Here is a 16,788-nt window from a genome sequence, read left to right as displayed (position 1 = left end):
TTAAGGAACGTACGATACTTAGAATAAAGAGGTTTCTATTTAACACAAGGAAGGGCTGAGTCCCCAGTGTGTGGGGGGAGGAAGGACTGGGGCAGGGCCCAGGGCCAAGGGCTTCTCACACACCCAAGGCCGGGCTAGGGTCCAACTCCTGGGCAGAGCAGTGGAGGCTGCGGGAGGCCCTGCAGGACGGGAGCAGCCCTGCCGTCCCATTTACACCAGGTCCCCGAGGCTGCGTGACTCTACGGCAGGCCCTCGGCCTCTCTGGGCCAGCGACCCTCATTTTGTCCATCCCCAAGTGCCTTCTCTCCTGGGCCCAGTGGTCCCACCTTGGCACACACCCCCTCCCCCATCCTCAGGCGGGAAGCGGTATCAAGAGAGGAAGGAGGTTGGGGGCAGGGCTGGCGGCATCCAGGGCGCCCTCCTGGGTTGACGCAGGAAAATCACAGGGTGGGAAAAATTCCAGCCTCTCACCCCCAGCCCTGCCGCCGGATCCTAGTCCCCACGGAGACCTTGAGGTGACCTCCTTGCTGACCCCTACCCCTCCGGCCCAGTTGGACAGGCTATGATGGATGCTTCCTGGCATGGCTTTTTTATTTCTTTCTGCAAAGTCGGAAGGAGGAGGCAGCCAGGGGTCAGAGTGGAGGCTGGGGTTGGAACCTCATGCACATTTGAACTCACGTTTGACGTCTGACGGTCTCATGGAGCCCCAGGGCTGTGTGATGCCAGACAGGAAGCTGACCCTCTCTGGGCTGCAGTTCCTGTCCCTCTCTGAGGAACTGCTTAACCTCTCTTTGCCCAGGACAAGGTGAGATGTCCAGAGGATATATGCCCCTCACTTCACATCCTCAAGTGATACTTTCAATGTCATGGATATACAAGTGGGGAGTTGAGGAATGAACCGGCTGCAGTTTGTGGACGTTTAATGAAAGATGTATTCATCTCAGTTTGGTAGGATTCTTTTTCGAGAGTTTGGTGCCCCACTGTAAAATGGCTGTATTGAAATAGAATTTACACAGCAGAGAATTCATCCATTTAAAAGTGCACAGTTCAGGGCAGCCACCTCTGCAGTCAATCTTGGGAACATTTCATCCCCCTAAAGAAACCCTGCACCCCTTTAACCATCAACCCAACCCCTCTATCCCTCTCAGGCCCTGGGGACCACTGGGTTCCTTTTTCTCTCTGGAGATCTGCATGTTCTGGAACGTTTTTGTGTAAATGGGATCACAGAAAATGGGGTCTTTGTGTGTGTTTGTGTATGTGCGTGCGGGTGTTCAGAACACAATGTGAGATCTACTCACTTAACCCATTTCTCAGTGCGTAATACAGTGCTGTTAACTATCGCCACAAAGCTGAACAGCAGATCTTTGCACTCTAACCGTGCGCTCATTCAACAACTCTCCCCCTCCCCCATCCCATCTGTTCTCTACTTTGATGACTCTGAGTTATTTTCATTTTTCTTATTTTCTATTGAAGAGTATAGTTGACTTACAATGTTGTGTTAGTTTCTGCTGCACAGCAAAGTGATTCAGTTACACATATCTATATACATAGTCTTTTCATATTTCCCATTATGGTTTGTTATAGGATGTTAAATATAGTTCCCTATGCTATATGGTAGGACCTTGTTGCTTACCTGTTTTATTATGTAGTCACTTGTATCTGCTAACCCCAAACTCCCAGTCTGTCCCTCCCTCACCCCCTGAGTCTGAGTATTCTGAATACCTCATGTAAGTGGAATCATGCAGAATTTGTCCTTTTTTGACGGGCTTATTTCACTTCACATCATGATTGTCACAAATGGAAGGATTTCTTTGTTAAGGCTGAATAATATTCTGCTGTGTGGCTTCACCCACTCATCTGCTGCTGGACATTTGAGTTGTTTCCATATCTTGGCTACTGTGAATAAAGAAGTGATTTTTGGGGGCCTGTCTTCTTTCACTTCACAAAATATTTTCAGGATCCGTCATGTTGTAGCACGTGTCACTGCATCATTTCTTTTCATTGTCAGATAACATTTCACTGTATGGCTATACCTCATTATATTTATCCATATCAGCTGATGGACAGACTTCTCAGGTGGCGCTAGTGGTAAAGAACTCTCCTGCCAATGTAGGAGATATAAGAGATGCAGGTTCAATCCCTGAGTCAGGAAGATCCCCTGGAAGAGGGCATGGCAACCCACTCCAATATTCTTGCCTGGAGAATCCCATGGACAGAGGAGCCTGGCGAGCTACAGTCCATGGGGTCGCAAAGAGTCGGACACAGCTGAAGCAACTTAGCACGCACACATGCAGCTGATGGACATTTAGGCTGTTTCTACTTTTTAGTTATGAGTATTGTGCTCCACTTGTTTTTTCTAGATTACAAACATTTTCTTGGTTCCCTGAGAAGTTCTGACCTTACCCTGAGCTTCATTCCACCGTGTTTTTTTATTTTTGACCTTGTTGCATGCTTGCAGGATCTTAGTCCCCTGACCAGGGACTGAACCCAGGCCACAGCAGTGAAAACCCAGAAGCCCTAACCATTAGGCCACCAGGGAACACCCTCAGTTTCCACTTTTGTAAAACGGGAGAAAAGTCCTAACAGCAGTGTTAATGTGGCACCTGCAGCATGCCAAGTGCCATGCTCCCGAGGATTCACTCAGCAAACTTGCAGATTTGGAAACAGAGGCCCAGACGAAGACAGGAGTGCCACTAAAGTTGCCATCCAGGGGCTTCCCTGGTGGCTCAGTGGCGAAGACTCTGCGCTTCCAACGCAGGGGACATGAGTTCAGTTCCTGGTTGGGATACTAAGATCCCATGTGCTGTGTGGTGCGGTCAAAAAAGTAATAAAAAAATGCCAAATCACCATCCAAAGAGTGCCAGGGGCAAGACCCCACCTACTCACCCCAGGCTCCCGAGGAGATCGTGTGCGAGAAATCTGGCTCAGATCCTGACCCAGGGGGAGTGCTTGGAAAACCCTTAACTGATTGGATTCACACAGAACTGATTTCTGGACTGTGGGACTGGGGCGGGGTGGTAACTGTTTATTGGGTACCTACCTATTCTGTGTCAGGGGCTCCCTGAATGTATCCTACATGCAGAGCATCTCAGGACTTCCCTGGTGGACCAGTGGGTAAGACTCCCTGCTCCCAGTACAGGGGGCCCAGGTTCAGTCCCTGTTCGGGGAACTAGATCCCACATGCCACAGCTAAGAGTTCCCATACCGCAACTAAGACCCAGTGCAGCCTAAACAAACAAAGACAGAAATAAAAAAAAAATTTTTTTAATGCAGTGTCTCATGGCACCACCCCCTGGCCCTGGGAGAAGGGACTGGTCCTCTCAGGCAGGAAGCAGTCTCAGAGGTTAGGACAGAGGCGGTGGCTGGGATTTAAACCCCAATCAAATAGATTCCAAGAGCTCTCAGTCACTGTCTGCTGGCCCTGCTGTGCGCCAGGCCAAGCACGTGCCTAACTCACTGTACCCGTGCCTCGCTGCCTGGTCCATGGCCAGCCTCCCCGTCAACCCCTGGGAGATGGATGGTGTTATTGTTCCTGGTGCACTGATGAGGTCCCCAAGGCTCTGATGGACACTCTGGTCACACAGCCAGGAAGTGGCTGAGCAGCGCCTTCCTGGGAAGGGGAGAAAGGAGAGGACGCCGGCTGGGGAGGGGCTATCCATATGGGCCACGGCCACGGTCCAGATGAGAGAAAGGGAGGCAGGGGGCCATGCCCTCCCCTCGGACTGGGCTTGGTTCAGTTGGAAACAGGATCATTCGGCTTCATCAAAATGTGAAATTGCAGCCAGGACCATAAAGGCACCAGGGGAGGAAATTCTGGGAAAGGAGAGGGCCTGGGGTCAGTAGCCACCCCCACCCTGGGTCTTCCCGCACCCGCCCCTCCAGCCCCACCCAGAGTGGGTGGGGACCCTCCTTTTCTGCCCAATGCCTTTCTGATGAGCTGCCCACCCATGCCTGGTCATTTTCCACTGAGTCCTGTGTCTAAGGCAGCCCCATCAAAGCACCCAGACAGTGTGAAAGAGGCCCCTAAGGCCTGGGGGAGAGACCAGCGGTGTCCAGTGCTGACCTAGCAAAGCCCTTGAGCCCCTCCCAAGGCCTCCATGACCGCGCAGGTGGTCAAGCTGGAGGAGGCAAGCCTGGTTGTCGCTATCTGCAAGAGGAGGAGGAAGAAGGTGGGAACCTACGCAACTCCCATCCTGTCTAGGAGCCTCAGTTCCCAGGTCTTCTGTAACCTCCACCCCCGTCAGAGCACCTGTCATCCTTGCCAGCCTTAACAGCTCTCTCGAACCCCCAGTCACCACTGAGTCCCCATGCCTCTTCCTGAGATGCCACCCCTCTCTGGCTCTCTCTCTCTTCGTGGCCTTGCTTCCTTCTGGAAGCCCCCTTCCAATCCTCAAGTCTCCACCTTTCACTCTGAGCTTTTCTACCACCTCTCTGAGCCCCTGGAAGCTGAGTCCTGTCCCCATCTTGGGTCCCCTCTCTTTCTGTCGTACAGGGTGATGCTGGGGACACTGTAGTGACCTCAACAGCCTTGGCCCTGCCCTGACAGAACTGACAGTCCAGAGGGGAGACATGTCTGTCATACAGAGTGGTCAAGGCTAGAGTTGGGGAGCTCTCTAGGGGAAGTTCAAAGTTTCCCTGACTTTGTCTGGGAATCAGGAAGGCTTCCTGGAGGAGGAGGCACCTGCTGAGATCCAACCCTCCACTGGACCACGGATACCATCTGGCAGGTCATAATACCCCAGAGGGCCCGAGGAAGAAAATGGAATCAATAGATTCCCCCAAATTTTCTTGTAGTCTTGCCTAAATAACTTTGCAATACATGGAACGATGTTCAAAGGGAAATTTAAAATGCTCACACCCTTGAACGCAGAAACCCCACTTCTAGGAATGTGTCCCTTTGCAGTACTCTCGCAGGCGCAAGACAGACACTGCTACGCTGTTCAAAGTGGCAACGATGGACAACAGTCAACAGGTGACCAGTTAAGTTGGGTCCAGTCCCCAGTGGAATACAACATCACTAACACAAGATTGGAGGTTGACACTCTCACCTTATTCTCAAGCTCAGAAGGGAAGCATTTAGTCTTTCATTATTAAGTATCATGTTGTTGTTGTTGTTTAGTCGATAAGTCTTGTCTGACTCTGCAACCCCATGGACTGTAGTCTGCCCAGCTCCTCTGTCCATGGGATTTCCCAGGCAAGAATACTGGAGTGGGTTGCCATTTCCTTCTCCAGGAGATCCTCCCAACCCAGGGATGGAACCTGATTCTCCTGCATTGGCAGGTGGATTCTTTATTGCTGAGTAATCAGGGAAGCCCAAATATCATGTTAACTGTAGGCTTTTCATAGGCGCTCCATATTAGAAGGAGGAAGATCCCTTCTATTCCCAGCATGATGAGAGGTTTGTATGGAAAATAAGTTTGCCTGAGGCTCTTCCTGTATCTTTTAGGGTAATTAAACTATTTTCTTCTTTATTCTATTAATGGAAGATGGATTACTTAGATTGACGGTGGATTGTTCAAACAATCTTGAATTTTTAAGGTTAAACCCACTTGATCATGACGTATTATTATTATGTATTGCTTGCTTTGCTTTCCTAATATTTTATTATTTTTGCATTCATGTTCATGGAGGTATGAAAAAGAATTAGACATGAACTGACACCTTTTATGACAAAAAGCATTAGATAAACTAGGAACAGGAGGGAAATTCTTCAACATGATAAAGGCAATATATTAAAAAATAAGTGATATTACCTGCAATGGGGAAAAATTGAAAACTTTCAATCTTTTTGAAACTCCCGAAGATGAGAATCAAAACGAGAATATTTGCTTTCACCATTTCTATTCAACATAGTACTAGAGTTCCAGCTTCTAGAAAAAGGCAAGAAAAAGAAATAACTGGAAATGAAGAAATAAAATCTATTTGCAATAGCATGACCTTATAAGTAGAAACTCCTAAAGAAAAAAAAAAAAATTAGAACCAAAAATGAATTCAGCAGTGTGTAGGATATAAAATCATCACACACGAACCAGTTGTATTTCTATACACTAGCAATAAGCAGTCTAACAGAGAAATTAAGAAATAATTCCATTTACAAAAGCATACAAAGTAATAATTAGGAGTAAATTTCGCCTGGGAGCGAAATTAGGAGTAAATTTTCACTGAAAACTAAAAAAGCACTGCTGTAATGGAGAAGGAAATGGCAACCCACTCCAGTATTCTTGCCTGGAGAACTCCATGCTCAGAGGAGCCCAGCAGGCTACAGTCCATGAACTCGCAAGAGTTGGACACAACTTAGCAACCAAACCACCACCACCACGCCCCACCAGGGCACCCCAGGGCACAACAGATTGCTGCCACAACACAACTGGCCCACCCTCTCAGGCAGGGCTCACATCAGGGATCCAGAGGTGGCTTATAAAAAAACAAAACAAAACGGTGCTTTAAGAAAGTATAATTTGAAAAGATACATGTCCTCCTATGTTCACAGCAGCACTATTTACAACAGTCAAAACATGGAAACAAGCTAAACAGCCATCAACAGATGAATGGGTAAAGAAGATGCAGTGTATATACACAGTGGACTATTACTCAGCCACAAAAAGAATGCGCGAATGCCATCGGCGGCAACACGGATGGCCCTAGAGATTCTCATGCTAAGCGAAGTAAGTCAGAATGACATGATGTCACTCATCTGTGGAATCTAAAGCATGACACAAACGAAGATGTCTGTGAAACAGAGACAGACTCACAGACATAGAGAACAGACATATGGTTGCCGAAGGGGAGGAGGGGTGCAGGCGGGAAGGACTGGGAGTCTGGGATTAGCAGATACAAACCAGTATATATGTAGGATGGTTAAACAACAACCTGTGACACAGGGAACTACTTTCAACACCCTGTGATAAACCATAATGGAAAAGAATACGAAGAAGAATACGTATTTATAACACTATATCACCTATACGTCCATCATTTTTTTAAAGCTACAGTAATCAAGACAGTGTGGTACTGGAGCTTCTCTGGTGGCTCAGAGTTGAAGAATCTGCCTGCCCATACAGGGGACACGGTTTGATCCCTGGTCCGGGAAGAGCCCCCATGCCGAGGGACAACTATCCCCGTGCCACAACTATGCAGCCCATGCAGGTGCCAAAACTGAGGAAGCCTTAGCGCCTAGAGCCTGTGCTCCGCAACAAGAGAAACGACGGCAGCGTGAAGCCCTTACACGGCAACCAGAGAGTAGGACCTGCTCGCTGCAATTGGAGAAGGCCTGTGCGCAGCAATAAAGGCCCAGTGCAGCCACATGTAAACCAGCAAATACTTTAAAAAAGACAGTGTGGTATTGGAATGAGGATATATATCATACAAGCACAATAGTGCCAAAATAGACCCAAAGTTGATTTTCTATAAACATGTAGTATAATTCAAGGGGAGGAAAGTCTTTTCAATAAATGATCCTGAAACAACTGGATATTTGCATGAATAAAACTGAACCCAGTTCACAGTGCACACAAAAATTACCTCAAATGAATCAGAGACCTAACATATAATCATAGACCCAGCATATAAACTCTAAAACTATAAAATTTCAGAAAAAGAATTGGAGAAAATTTTCATAAACTTGGGGTAGGCAAGGTTTTTTAGATAAGGCATTAAAAGCACTAACCATAAAAGGAAAAAAAAAAACCAAAAGATCAATGGAACTTAACAAAACTTAAACTTCTGTCCTCCAAAAGGCAAAATTAAGAAGATGAAACTGTAAGCCACAACCTGGGAGAAAATATGTATCATATGTTTTCCACCAAATTGGTTGAAATCAGAATATATAAAGTATCTTTACAACTTAATAATGAAAAAAACCTTTAATTTCCAAATTTAAAATGGGCAGAAGACATGAACACTGCCCAAAAAGAGATATATTAAAGGCCAACAAACATATCAAGACAGTTAGCATCTACAATCACCAGGGATTTTCAAATTAATGCCACAAAGAGATACGACTGTACATCCAGAAAGGCTAAAATTTTAAAAGACTGATAATACCAAACACTGGAAAAATGTGCAGCAGCTAGAACTCTCACATAGTGTTGAAGGGAGTCCAAAATATTGGGTTGGCCAATAAATTCGTTTGGCTTTTTCCTTAAGATGTAACAGAAAAACCCAAATGAATTTTTTGGCCAACCCAACAGTACCCCCACTTTGAAAAACAGATACATTTACCCTGTGATTTAGAATCCTCTTGGGTATTTATTCAAAAGAAATATATATATATATAAGGCTTCCCTGGTGGTGCCCTGGTTAAGAATCGCCTGCCAATCCAGGGACACGGGTCACATCCCTGGTCCAGGAAGTTCCCACATTCCTCCAGGCAACTAAGCCTGGGAGCTGCAACTTCTAGAGTCCTAGAGACCATGCTCCGCGACAGGAGAAGCCACGGCAATGAGAAACTGCACACGGCAACCAGAGAGTAGCCCCCACTCTCTGCAAGCAGAGAAAAGCCCAACAAGCAACAAAGACCCAGCATGGCCAAAAAGAAATAAAATTATTTTTTTTTAAATAGTGTGTGTCAATTATAAGCTTCCTGAATTCAATCGCTGAATTGTTGTTGTCAAGTTGAATATACATTTACCCTGTGATTTAGAATCCTCTTGGGTATTTATTCAAAAGAAATATATATATATATAAGGCTTCCCTGGTGGTGCCCTGGTTAAGAATCGCCTGCCAATCCAGGGACACGGGTCACATCCCTGGTCCAGGAAGTTCCCACATTCCTCCAGGCAACTAAGCCTGGGAGCTGCAACTTCTAGAGTCCTAGAGACCATGCTCCGCGACAGGAGAAGCCACGGCAATGAGAAACTGCACACGGCAACCAGAGAGTAGCCCCCACTCTCTGCAAGCAGAGAAAAGCCCAACAAGCAACAAAGACCCAGCATGGCCAAAAAGAAATAAAATTATTTTTTTTTAAATAGTGTGTGTCAATTATAAGCTTCCTGAATTCAATCGCTGAATTGTTGTTATTAGAACAGTGTCTTTGTTCTTGGGAGTTACCTGCTAGAGCGTTTAGGGGTAAAGAATCATAAGGTCTCAAATTACTTTCAAATGGCCCATTCATTAACAACACCACCACGACCATCATCATCACATATCCACGGAGAGAAATAAAAGCAAGTTAAACGAACATTAATGAGCAGTGACTCTAGATGAAACAGTGAACAAAGATACTAGTTTTGTAATTTAAATAAGCTTAAAAATGTTCAAAATAGAAAATTAAGAATGGCCCAGCCTGTGATACCTGTTTCTGTTCTTTGAAGGTGTTCAAGCTTGACCCCAAGGGGAGGGCTTGCTCTTTCTGTGGAGATGGGTCTGCAAGGTATATTCCTGGGAGTGGCATTGCTAGGTCTGAGAGTAGACATATGTTGTTCAGCTAGTTAGCTATCATCAGATGTCTCCCCATGGAGTTTGTATCATTTTGCATATCCACCAGCAATGCATGAGAAGGCGTTTCCCACCTTAGAAATTGTTGCCAATTTTATAGGTGAAGACTGCCACTTCAGGGTAGTTTTCACTGGAGTTGCTCTTATTATGAGTGAAGTTGAATATCTTTTCATATAGTTAATGATGGCTCATATTTGTTTCTTTGCGATCTATTTCTTCTGCACATTTTAAAACATTGGGCTTTTAGTCTTTTCCTTATAAAGAGGTAAACATTTTGTGTGACAAAAGTTGTAAATATTTTCTCTGAGATCGTCGTAGTTTTACTTTGCTTATAGCATCATCTTCTTTTTCAATAATCTCAACACTCAAATGTTTTATTAACTATTTTATGTGCGTTGCTATCCAGTCTTGAAATCTGATAAAATATGTTGAGTTTCTTATAAAGACAAGTGCAAATGCTCATTTACATTTTGCACATTAATAATGACAATGCAAATGATACAACAGTTATAACGACATAAAAATATATACAAAGATTTGGAAATTCCATGGTGGTCCAGCAGTTAGGACTCAGCACTTTCACTTCTGTGGACCCGGGTTTGATCCTCGGTTTGGGAATTAAGATCCCACAAGTCATTTGGTGTGCCATATATATATACAGTAACTTTACTGACAAAGGTCTGTCTAGTCAAAGCTATGGTTTTTCCAGTAGTCATGTATGGATGTGAGAGTTGGGTCATAAAGAAAGCTGAGTGCCGAAGATTTGATGCTTTTGAACTGTGGTGCTAGAGAAGATTCTTGAGAGTCCCCTGGACAGCAAGGAGATCAAACCAGTCAGTCCTAAAGGAAATCAACCCTGAATATTCATTGGAAGGACGGATGCTGAAACTCAAATACTCTGGCCACCTGATGCGAAAAACTGACTCATTCTTCAGGAAAGACCCTGAAGCTGGGGAAGATTGAAGGTAGGAGGAGAAGGGGATGACAGAGGATGAGATGGTTGGATGGCATCACCGATTTGATGGACATGAGTTTGAGCAAGCTCTGGGAGTTGGTGATGGACAGGGAAGCCTGGTGTATGTTGCAGTCCATGGGGTCCCAAAGAGTCGGACACTACTGAGCGACTGAACTGAACTGATATAATAAAAGTATAATATAGATTTATATGGATTCAAGATAGACTTAATGTTATTTGACTTATAAAACAGGTAGATACTACACAAAAAATGAGGATGTAATTTCCAGAAAAGTAAAATGTCACTTTTATTCTTAAAATTTAACAATAAATTTCCTGTTGTAATTACTAATTCATAGCCAAATCTTAGACTAATTCAAATTAACCAGGGTTAGAGTTAAATATTCTGCATTAAAAAAATAAGGTTTGCAATTTAATAAACATACATAGGGTTTCCCTGGTGACTTAGATGGTAAATTTGATAACATTTTGTCAAAGTTAAGAACTGTTTATCCATGTCATTCTAGATCCTGGAAACACACTAGAAAAAGTGAATACTGAACAACTGATTCTTTGGAAAGCTGCACCCCTAGCCCTGGAAAACATCCTTAAGGGGCCCAGGGATCGCACCCTAATGGGGGACTTCCCTGGTGGTCCAGCGGTTAAGAATCTGCCTGCTAATACAGGAGACGCAGGTTCAATCCCTCGTCCAGGAAGATCCCACACTGCCGCAGGGTAGCTAAGCCCATGTACCACAACTATTGAGCCTGTGCTCTAGAGCCCAGGAACCGCACCTACGGAAGCCCCCACACCTACAGCCTGTGCTCCACAACAAGAGAAGCCAACACATGAGAAGCGGCACACCGCAACTAGAGAAAGCCCTCACACAGCAACCAGTGCGGCCAAATAAATAATTAAAAAAGAGTAGGGGGTTGGGAAGGTCATATTCTGCTATGTTCTAAATGGATAACCAACAAGGACTATTGAATATACACGTGACATGAAACTCTACTCAATGTAATATGCCAGTCTGGATGGGAGGGGGGCTTGGGGGAGAATGAATACATGTGTACGTATGGCTGAGTTCCTTGCTGTTCACCTGAAACTATCACAACATTGTTAATCAGCTGTGTGTGTGTGTGTGTGTGTGTGTGTGTGTGTGTGTGTGTGTGTGTGTTAGCTGCTCAGCTGTGTCTGACTCTGCAACACCATGGACTGTAGCCCGCCAGGCTCCTCTGTCCATGAAATTCTCCAGGCAAGAATACTGGAGTGGGGTACCACTCCTTTTCCCACAGGATCTTCCTGACCCCGGGATTGAACCTGGGGCTCCTGCATTGCAGGCAGATTCTTTACTGTCTGAGCCACCAGGGAAATCCATTAATCAGCTATTCCCTAATACAAGATAAAAGTTTAAAGTTTGAAAAAAAAAAAAAAAAAGAATTGCTTTTTAAAAACCCTAATGGGAAACTTACAAAGTAGCAATGATGCTGAGAACAAAGAGAGGGGAGTAATATGCAGATGTTTCATTGATGTATATAGTATAATTAAAAGGTATGAGGTGATATTACTGAGGTTTTGGAAAAGGTGTCAACTATTCTTAGGGGATCAGTTAAGACACTGAGAATGAACAATCCTATTAAGACCTCAGAAAGAACATCTCCCCTATTATCATGGTGTCATCTCACTAATAGGAAATTCAGTTTCTAACAACTCTTTTCTATATTTTACTCTACTGGCCCGAGAAGCAGCTTCCTATTTTGAGAAATATATGACATAATATAATCATATATAATTAAGCTAATGGCTTAGAAAACAAAATGATAGTAATTTTAAAAAGGAGCAAGTATCTCTCTTGTTAGGTTGTAACACCAGGCTAAGAGGGCTTAGGATTGGAAAGTAAGTCGTGGGGATTGTGAGTGGTTCAGGTATAAATCTACCTCCATTCAAGGAGAGGAAGGGCATGAGAAGAGTCTGGACGGCCCAGAATGGTCCTGGCACCTGGATGTACGGTTACCACGCTGGGTCAAAGACAGGCTGATGCATTTCCTCTGCCCTAGATGCTATGGGACCCAACTGCTGCCCAACGTTAAATTGGGAACATAAGCATCATAAGCATCTCAAAGCATACTTGCCAAAAACAGATTATTCACCCTCATAGTATGAAGCCTAGAAGGAGAAGACATTTGATTATTTTAAAAAGTGGGCTATAAAATGATGATGTTTCTCCTTACTTCATCTGAAAAACCCGAAGAACAAATATGTTAAAAATTTTGGGACTTCCCTGGTGGTCCAGGAGTTAAGACTTCCTGCTTCCACTGCAGGAGCCAAGAGTTTGATTCCTTATCAGGGAACTAAGATTCACCCCTTCAGGCCACATGGTGCGGCCAAAAAAAAAAAAAAAACCAACTACGACTATTAATATGTTTAGAAGGTACTTAAAACATTTGTTTGCAATACAACTCAAATATATCTGCAACTACATTTTGGACAAATGTTTAAAAAAATCCCGCTTAATTTTGATGCAAGTTTTCTTGTAACTCAGTGACATTTACTACTTACAAGGGCTGAATGTTTTGAAAAACAGAGCCCCAACTTTCTGCAAAACATCCTGAAAGTGCTTTTATCCTAGAAATGGGGAGGGGCTAATGATCTGCTCTTACACTGACAACATCCTGTAGTTATTTAAGTAACACATCGTCATTTTCTTGATGGTTGGTGATTCTACAACACCATCGATAGCTATTGCTTGCTTCTTTTATATTTTTTGGCCAAGGCACGTAAGACCTTAGTTCTCCAACCAGGGATGGAAACTGTGTCCCCTGCATTGGAGACACAGAGTCTGACCGCCAGGGAAGTCCCTATCATCCATTTCTTGGTTCTCTGCTCACCTTGCCTTATCACGTTGTTGATATCTTTCAAACTCTTAGAGGCGCGGCACTGGATTTAGACAGCAGAGTACTCCTTGGCGTAAGGACTGACCCATCCATGGAAACTGATATCAGTGCGATCGATCCAGCATCGTTTGCTGGACTGTATGCAATGGGATTGTAATTTTATGTCCTGTTGTCCCTATTCTATGTCTCTGGCCATTAACAGAAGACTCTGTCTGGGTGAAATGGACATATTTTCAGCAGTAATGCTTGAAGAAGGAACAAATTTCTATTTTGTTCCCTCTGTTCCGATCCTGTCTTTATGCATTTCCTTTGGGGGAAGTCTTCCCCACAAAGTCTCTCAGCACTCCCAGCCGCAGGAGAATCGTAGCGTTCGTGGACAGAAATTGGAGACAACAGTTCCCTTCCCTTTTGAAGACTTCCACTGTCAGTCCAAATTTCTTTGACCCTTGGATGACAAGGTCATCCATTTCTTTGACCCAGGAGACACTGGCATCATAGGAAAGATGTCCTTGTACATTTCCCCCACCTCCTGTTTCAAAATTATTTGGGAATATAACTTCTTCACAGGTAGGAACTTTGCAGAAGCACGGAGAGCCTCCCACAGTGCAGAATCATGACACCATACTAAATTCTCTAAAATCTGTTCTTCGATGCTGTTCAGGTGTTTCACCATGTCCCTGGAGAGTCCCTGTTCTGAGCAGATCACCACCTCTATCACTTCAGTTCAGTCACTCAGTCGTGTCCAACTCTTTGTGACCCCATGGACTGCAGCATGCCAGGCTTCCCTGTCCATCACCAACTCCCAGAGCTTGCTCAAATTCATGTCCCTCAAATCCGTGATACCATCCAACCATCTCATCTTGTCATCCCCTTCTCCTCCTGCCTTCAATCTTTCCACAAATCAGGGTCTTTTCCAATGAGTCAGTTCTCCACATCAGGTGGCCAAAGTACTAGAGTTTCAGCTTCAGCCCCAGTCTTTCCAGGGGACTGATTTCCTTTAGGACTGACTGGTTTGATCTCCTTGCAGTCCAAGGGACTCCCAAGAGTCTTCTCCAACACCACAGTTCAAAAGCATCAATTCTTAGGCGCTCAGCTTTCTATATGGTCCAACTCTCATATCCATACATGACTACTGGAAAAACCATAGCTTTGACTAGACGAACCTTTGTCAGCAAAGTTAATGTCTGCTTTTTAATATGCTGTCTAGGTTTGTCATAGCTTTTCTTCCAAGGAGCAAGCACCCTTTAATTTCATGGCTGCAGTCACCATCTACAGTGATTTTGGAGCCCAAGAACATAAAGTCTGACACTGTTGCCATTGTCACTCCACCACCTCTATAACCTTACAAAAATAAAATGGCCACGGATTAAAAACTTCAGTAATCCAGAGAAAAGTATGAAGTGAGCTATAGGCAAAGAGGACCATTTTGAAACAACAGGCCATCAGGGAATGATGAAAAATATATGTCCTGCTCTAAAATAACTGACATGTCTATTCCATGAAGTCTTTGTGTTGCCTGAACCATTGCAGTCTCTCATATTTTATAATACAAAATTTCTGCAAGTTCCTGTTTGTTTACAGCGAAGTCTATGCAAGATTCTGGTGTTCATCTGTTGATTGAGTATAGTGTTGGCAGAGTCTCTCTCACTAGTTTCATTATGTTTTCCCTTGGATTACACAAACAAGACTCAAAAATATTTATAACTTGGTTACTTGGTGCATTTTTCAACCCAGCCACAATACTCTGTAATCAGCTCACACTTTGAGTGACTGAAGCAACAAGAGTTAATGACTGCTACTTTTTCTCTTAAATACTGCTGTCCTGTCAGTGGGGTAGAAGGTATAAATAATGTTTGTTTCAAAGTATTGTTGATGGTTGCACTCCACAGTAGTCTGGGTTGTCAATTTCCGAACAGGGCATCACCAGTGAACCTTCCAGGAGTTTATTTCCTCTTCTGCATATTCTCCCCAAAAGAGCTTCTCATCATAACCACCAATAGTTAAAACATATTCTTCACACTCCGTGTTCACTGCTTCGCTATTTTCAGTAAACTGGAAAGGCCCAGGAGGCATTCTCTCCTTTAAAGTCTTCCCGTCAAATAGTTTTGAAACATATGGCTTAAAGTAGTGCTCCTTTATCCCTCTGGCTATAGTTCACACAGTACAGTAGTGATGCAGCCAGGCTATACAGAAGCTCTAAAATCAGCAATACGAAAATCAGGATGGTAAACCTTTAAAGATGAATTCAAGGAGTCTCGTCAATTTGAGCATATAATGTCACTGGCGGAAATCGGATCCAAGCAGCACAGAAAGAAATGATGAGTTTACTAAATCATCTCCAATCATATGAAAATTATCCTCAGTATAAACAAAGTGTCCAAAAGAAATTAAAAAGCTCCTTAACACTGCAAGGACTCCTCTGCTTCCTGCTTCGTGGTAACTTTGGTGGCGCTTCACACGGATTTTGAAACGCATCTTTAAAAATTGGCTCAAATTTTTTGAAAATTACAGTAGACACCTCAAAATTGCGTTTCGCTTAATTTCCTTCCAAGATACGGTTTCCAACTGTGGGGATAATGCTTTTGAGGCAGGCGACAGATAACGAACAAGCCGACCAGTGTGTAACTTCCTCTAGGCCGTAGATGTCCTGGATGGCGGCGGAGTTAGCTTGTGTTCCCCTCGGCCAGGTTCAGCTCCCGACACAAAAACGTCCGCAGCGCCACCCACATCGCGCCACCACCGCCACCTGCCTCAGCTTGGTGCCCGCCCTTGTTTATCCTCCTTCCGCTGAGCGCTACCCACAACCACCCGCACCAAGGCGGGCGAAGAACGACGGCTCTTCGATGGTTTACATCCGCGCTTCGCCTCAAAAAAGTCCGTTTCTTCCCCAGGGTTCCGAGCCTGTCCTTCACCAGAAATGTGATAAAAAGCATATCATCTTAAGTGACTTATAAATCTGCTTAAGTCGTTTTATTTATAAATTTAACTTGATTGCTCCTGGGTTTCTCCCAACATTTTATTATGGAAAATTTCAAACACGCAAGAAAGTTGAAAGAGGTGTACATGTGTCTACCACTTAGACTCTGTTACCAACATTTTGCCATACTTGTCTAACTGTATTTCTATTTACTCTATCCATCTAACTTTTCAATGCATTTCAAAGTAAATTGCAGACATCAGTACACTTTCCCTAAATAATTCAGCCTGTATGTCATTAACCACAGTTCAATTTTTTTTTTGCTGCTTTTAATTTTCAATATTAATAATAAAAGATTCTCCCACTTTCAAGATGGAAAGATATTCATTCATGGATTCTTCTAGTTGATGTGTTTCCACTTTCACACAGCGATTTAGGGATTTCTAATTTATTTGGAGTTTATGCAGGTACATGTTGTGAGAACTAAATCCAACTTTATACATAAATATATATATATACATACACAGGGGCTCTCTGTTTTAAAAGTATTTTTATTGAGATTTAATTCACATACCATAAAATTCACC

General features: G+C 43.9%; 1 pseudogene; it reads right to left on the bottom strand.

Moving 5' to 3' along the window:
* Window positions 1-3,576: 3,576 nt before the first annotated feature.
* Window positions 3,577-16,013, bottom strand: LOC128063984 (retinoblastoma-like protein 1; annotated as a pseudogene).
* Window positions 16,014-16,788: the final 775 nt, after the last annotated feature.

Source organism: Budorcas taxicolor, chromosome 18 (assembly GCF_023091745.1).
Source record: "Budorcas taxicolor isolate Tak-1 chromosome 18, Takin1.1, whole genome shotgun sequence".
Classification (NCBI taxonomy): Eukaryota; Metazoa; Chordata; class Mammalia; order Artiodactyla; family Bovidae; genus Budorcas; species Budorcas taxicolor.
Note: the sequence above shows the minus strand (reverse complement) of the source record. Positions and strands in the feature narration are given on the sequence as shown.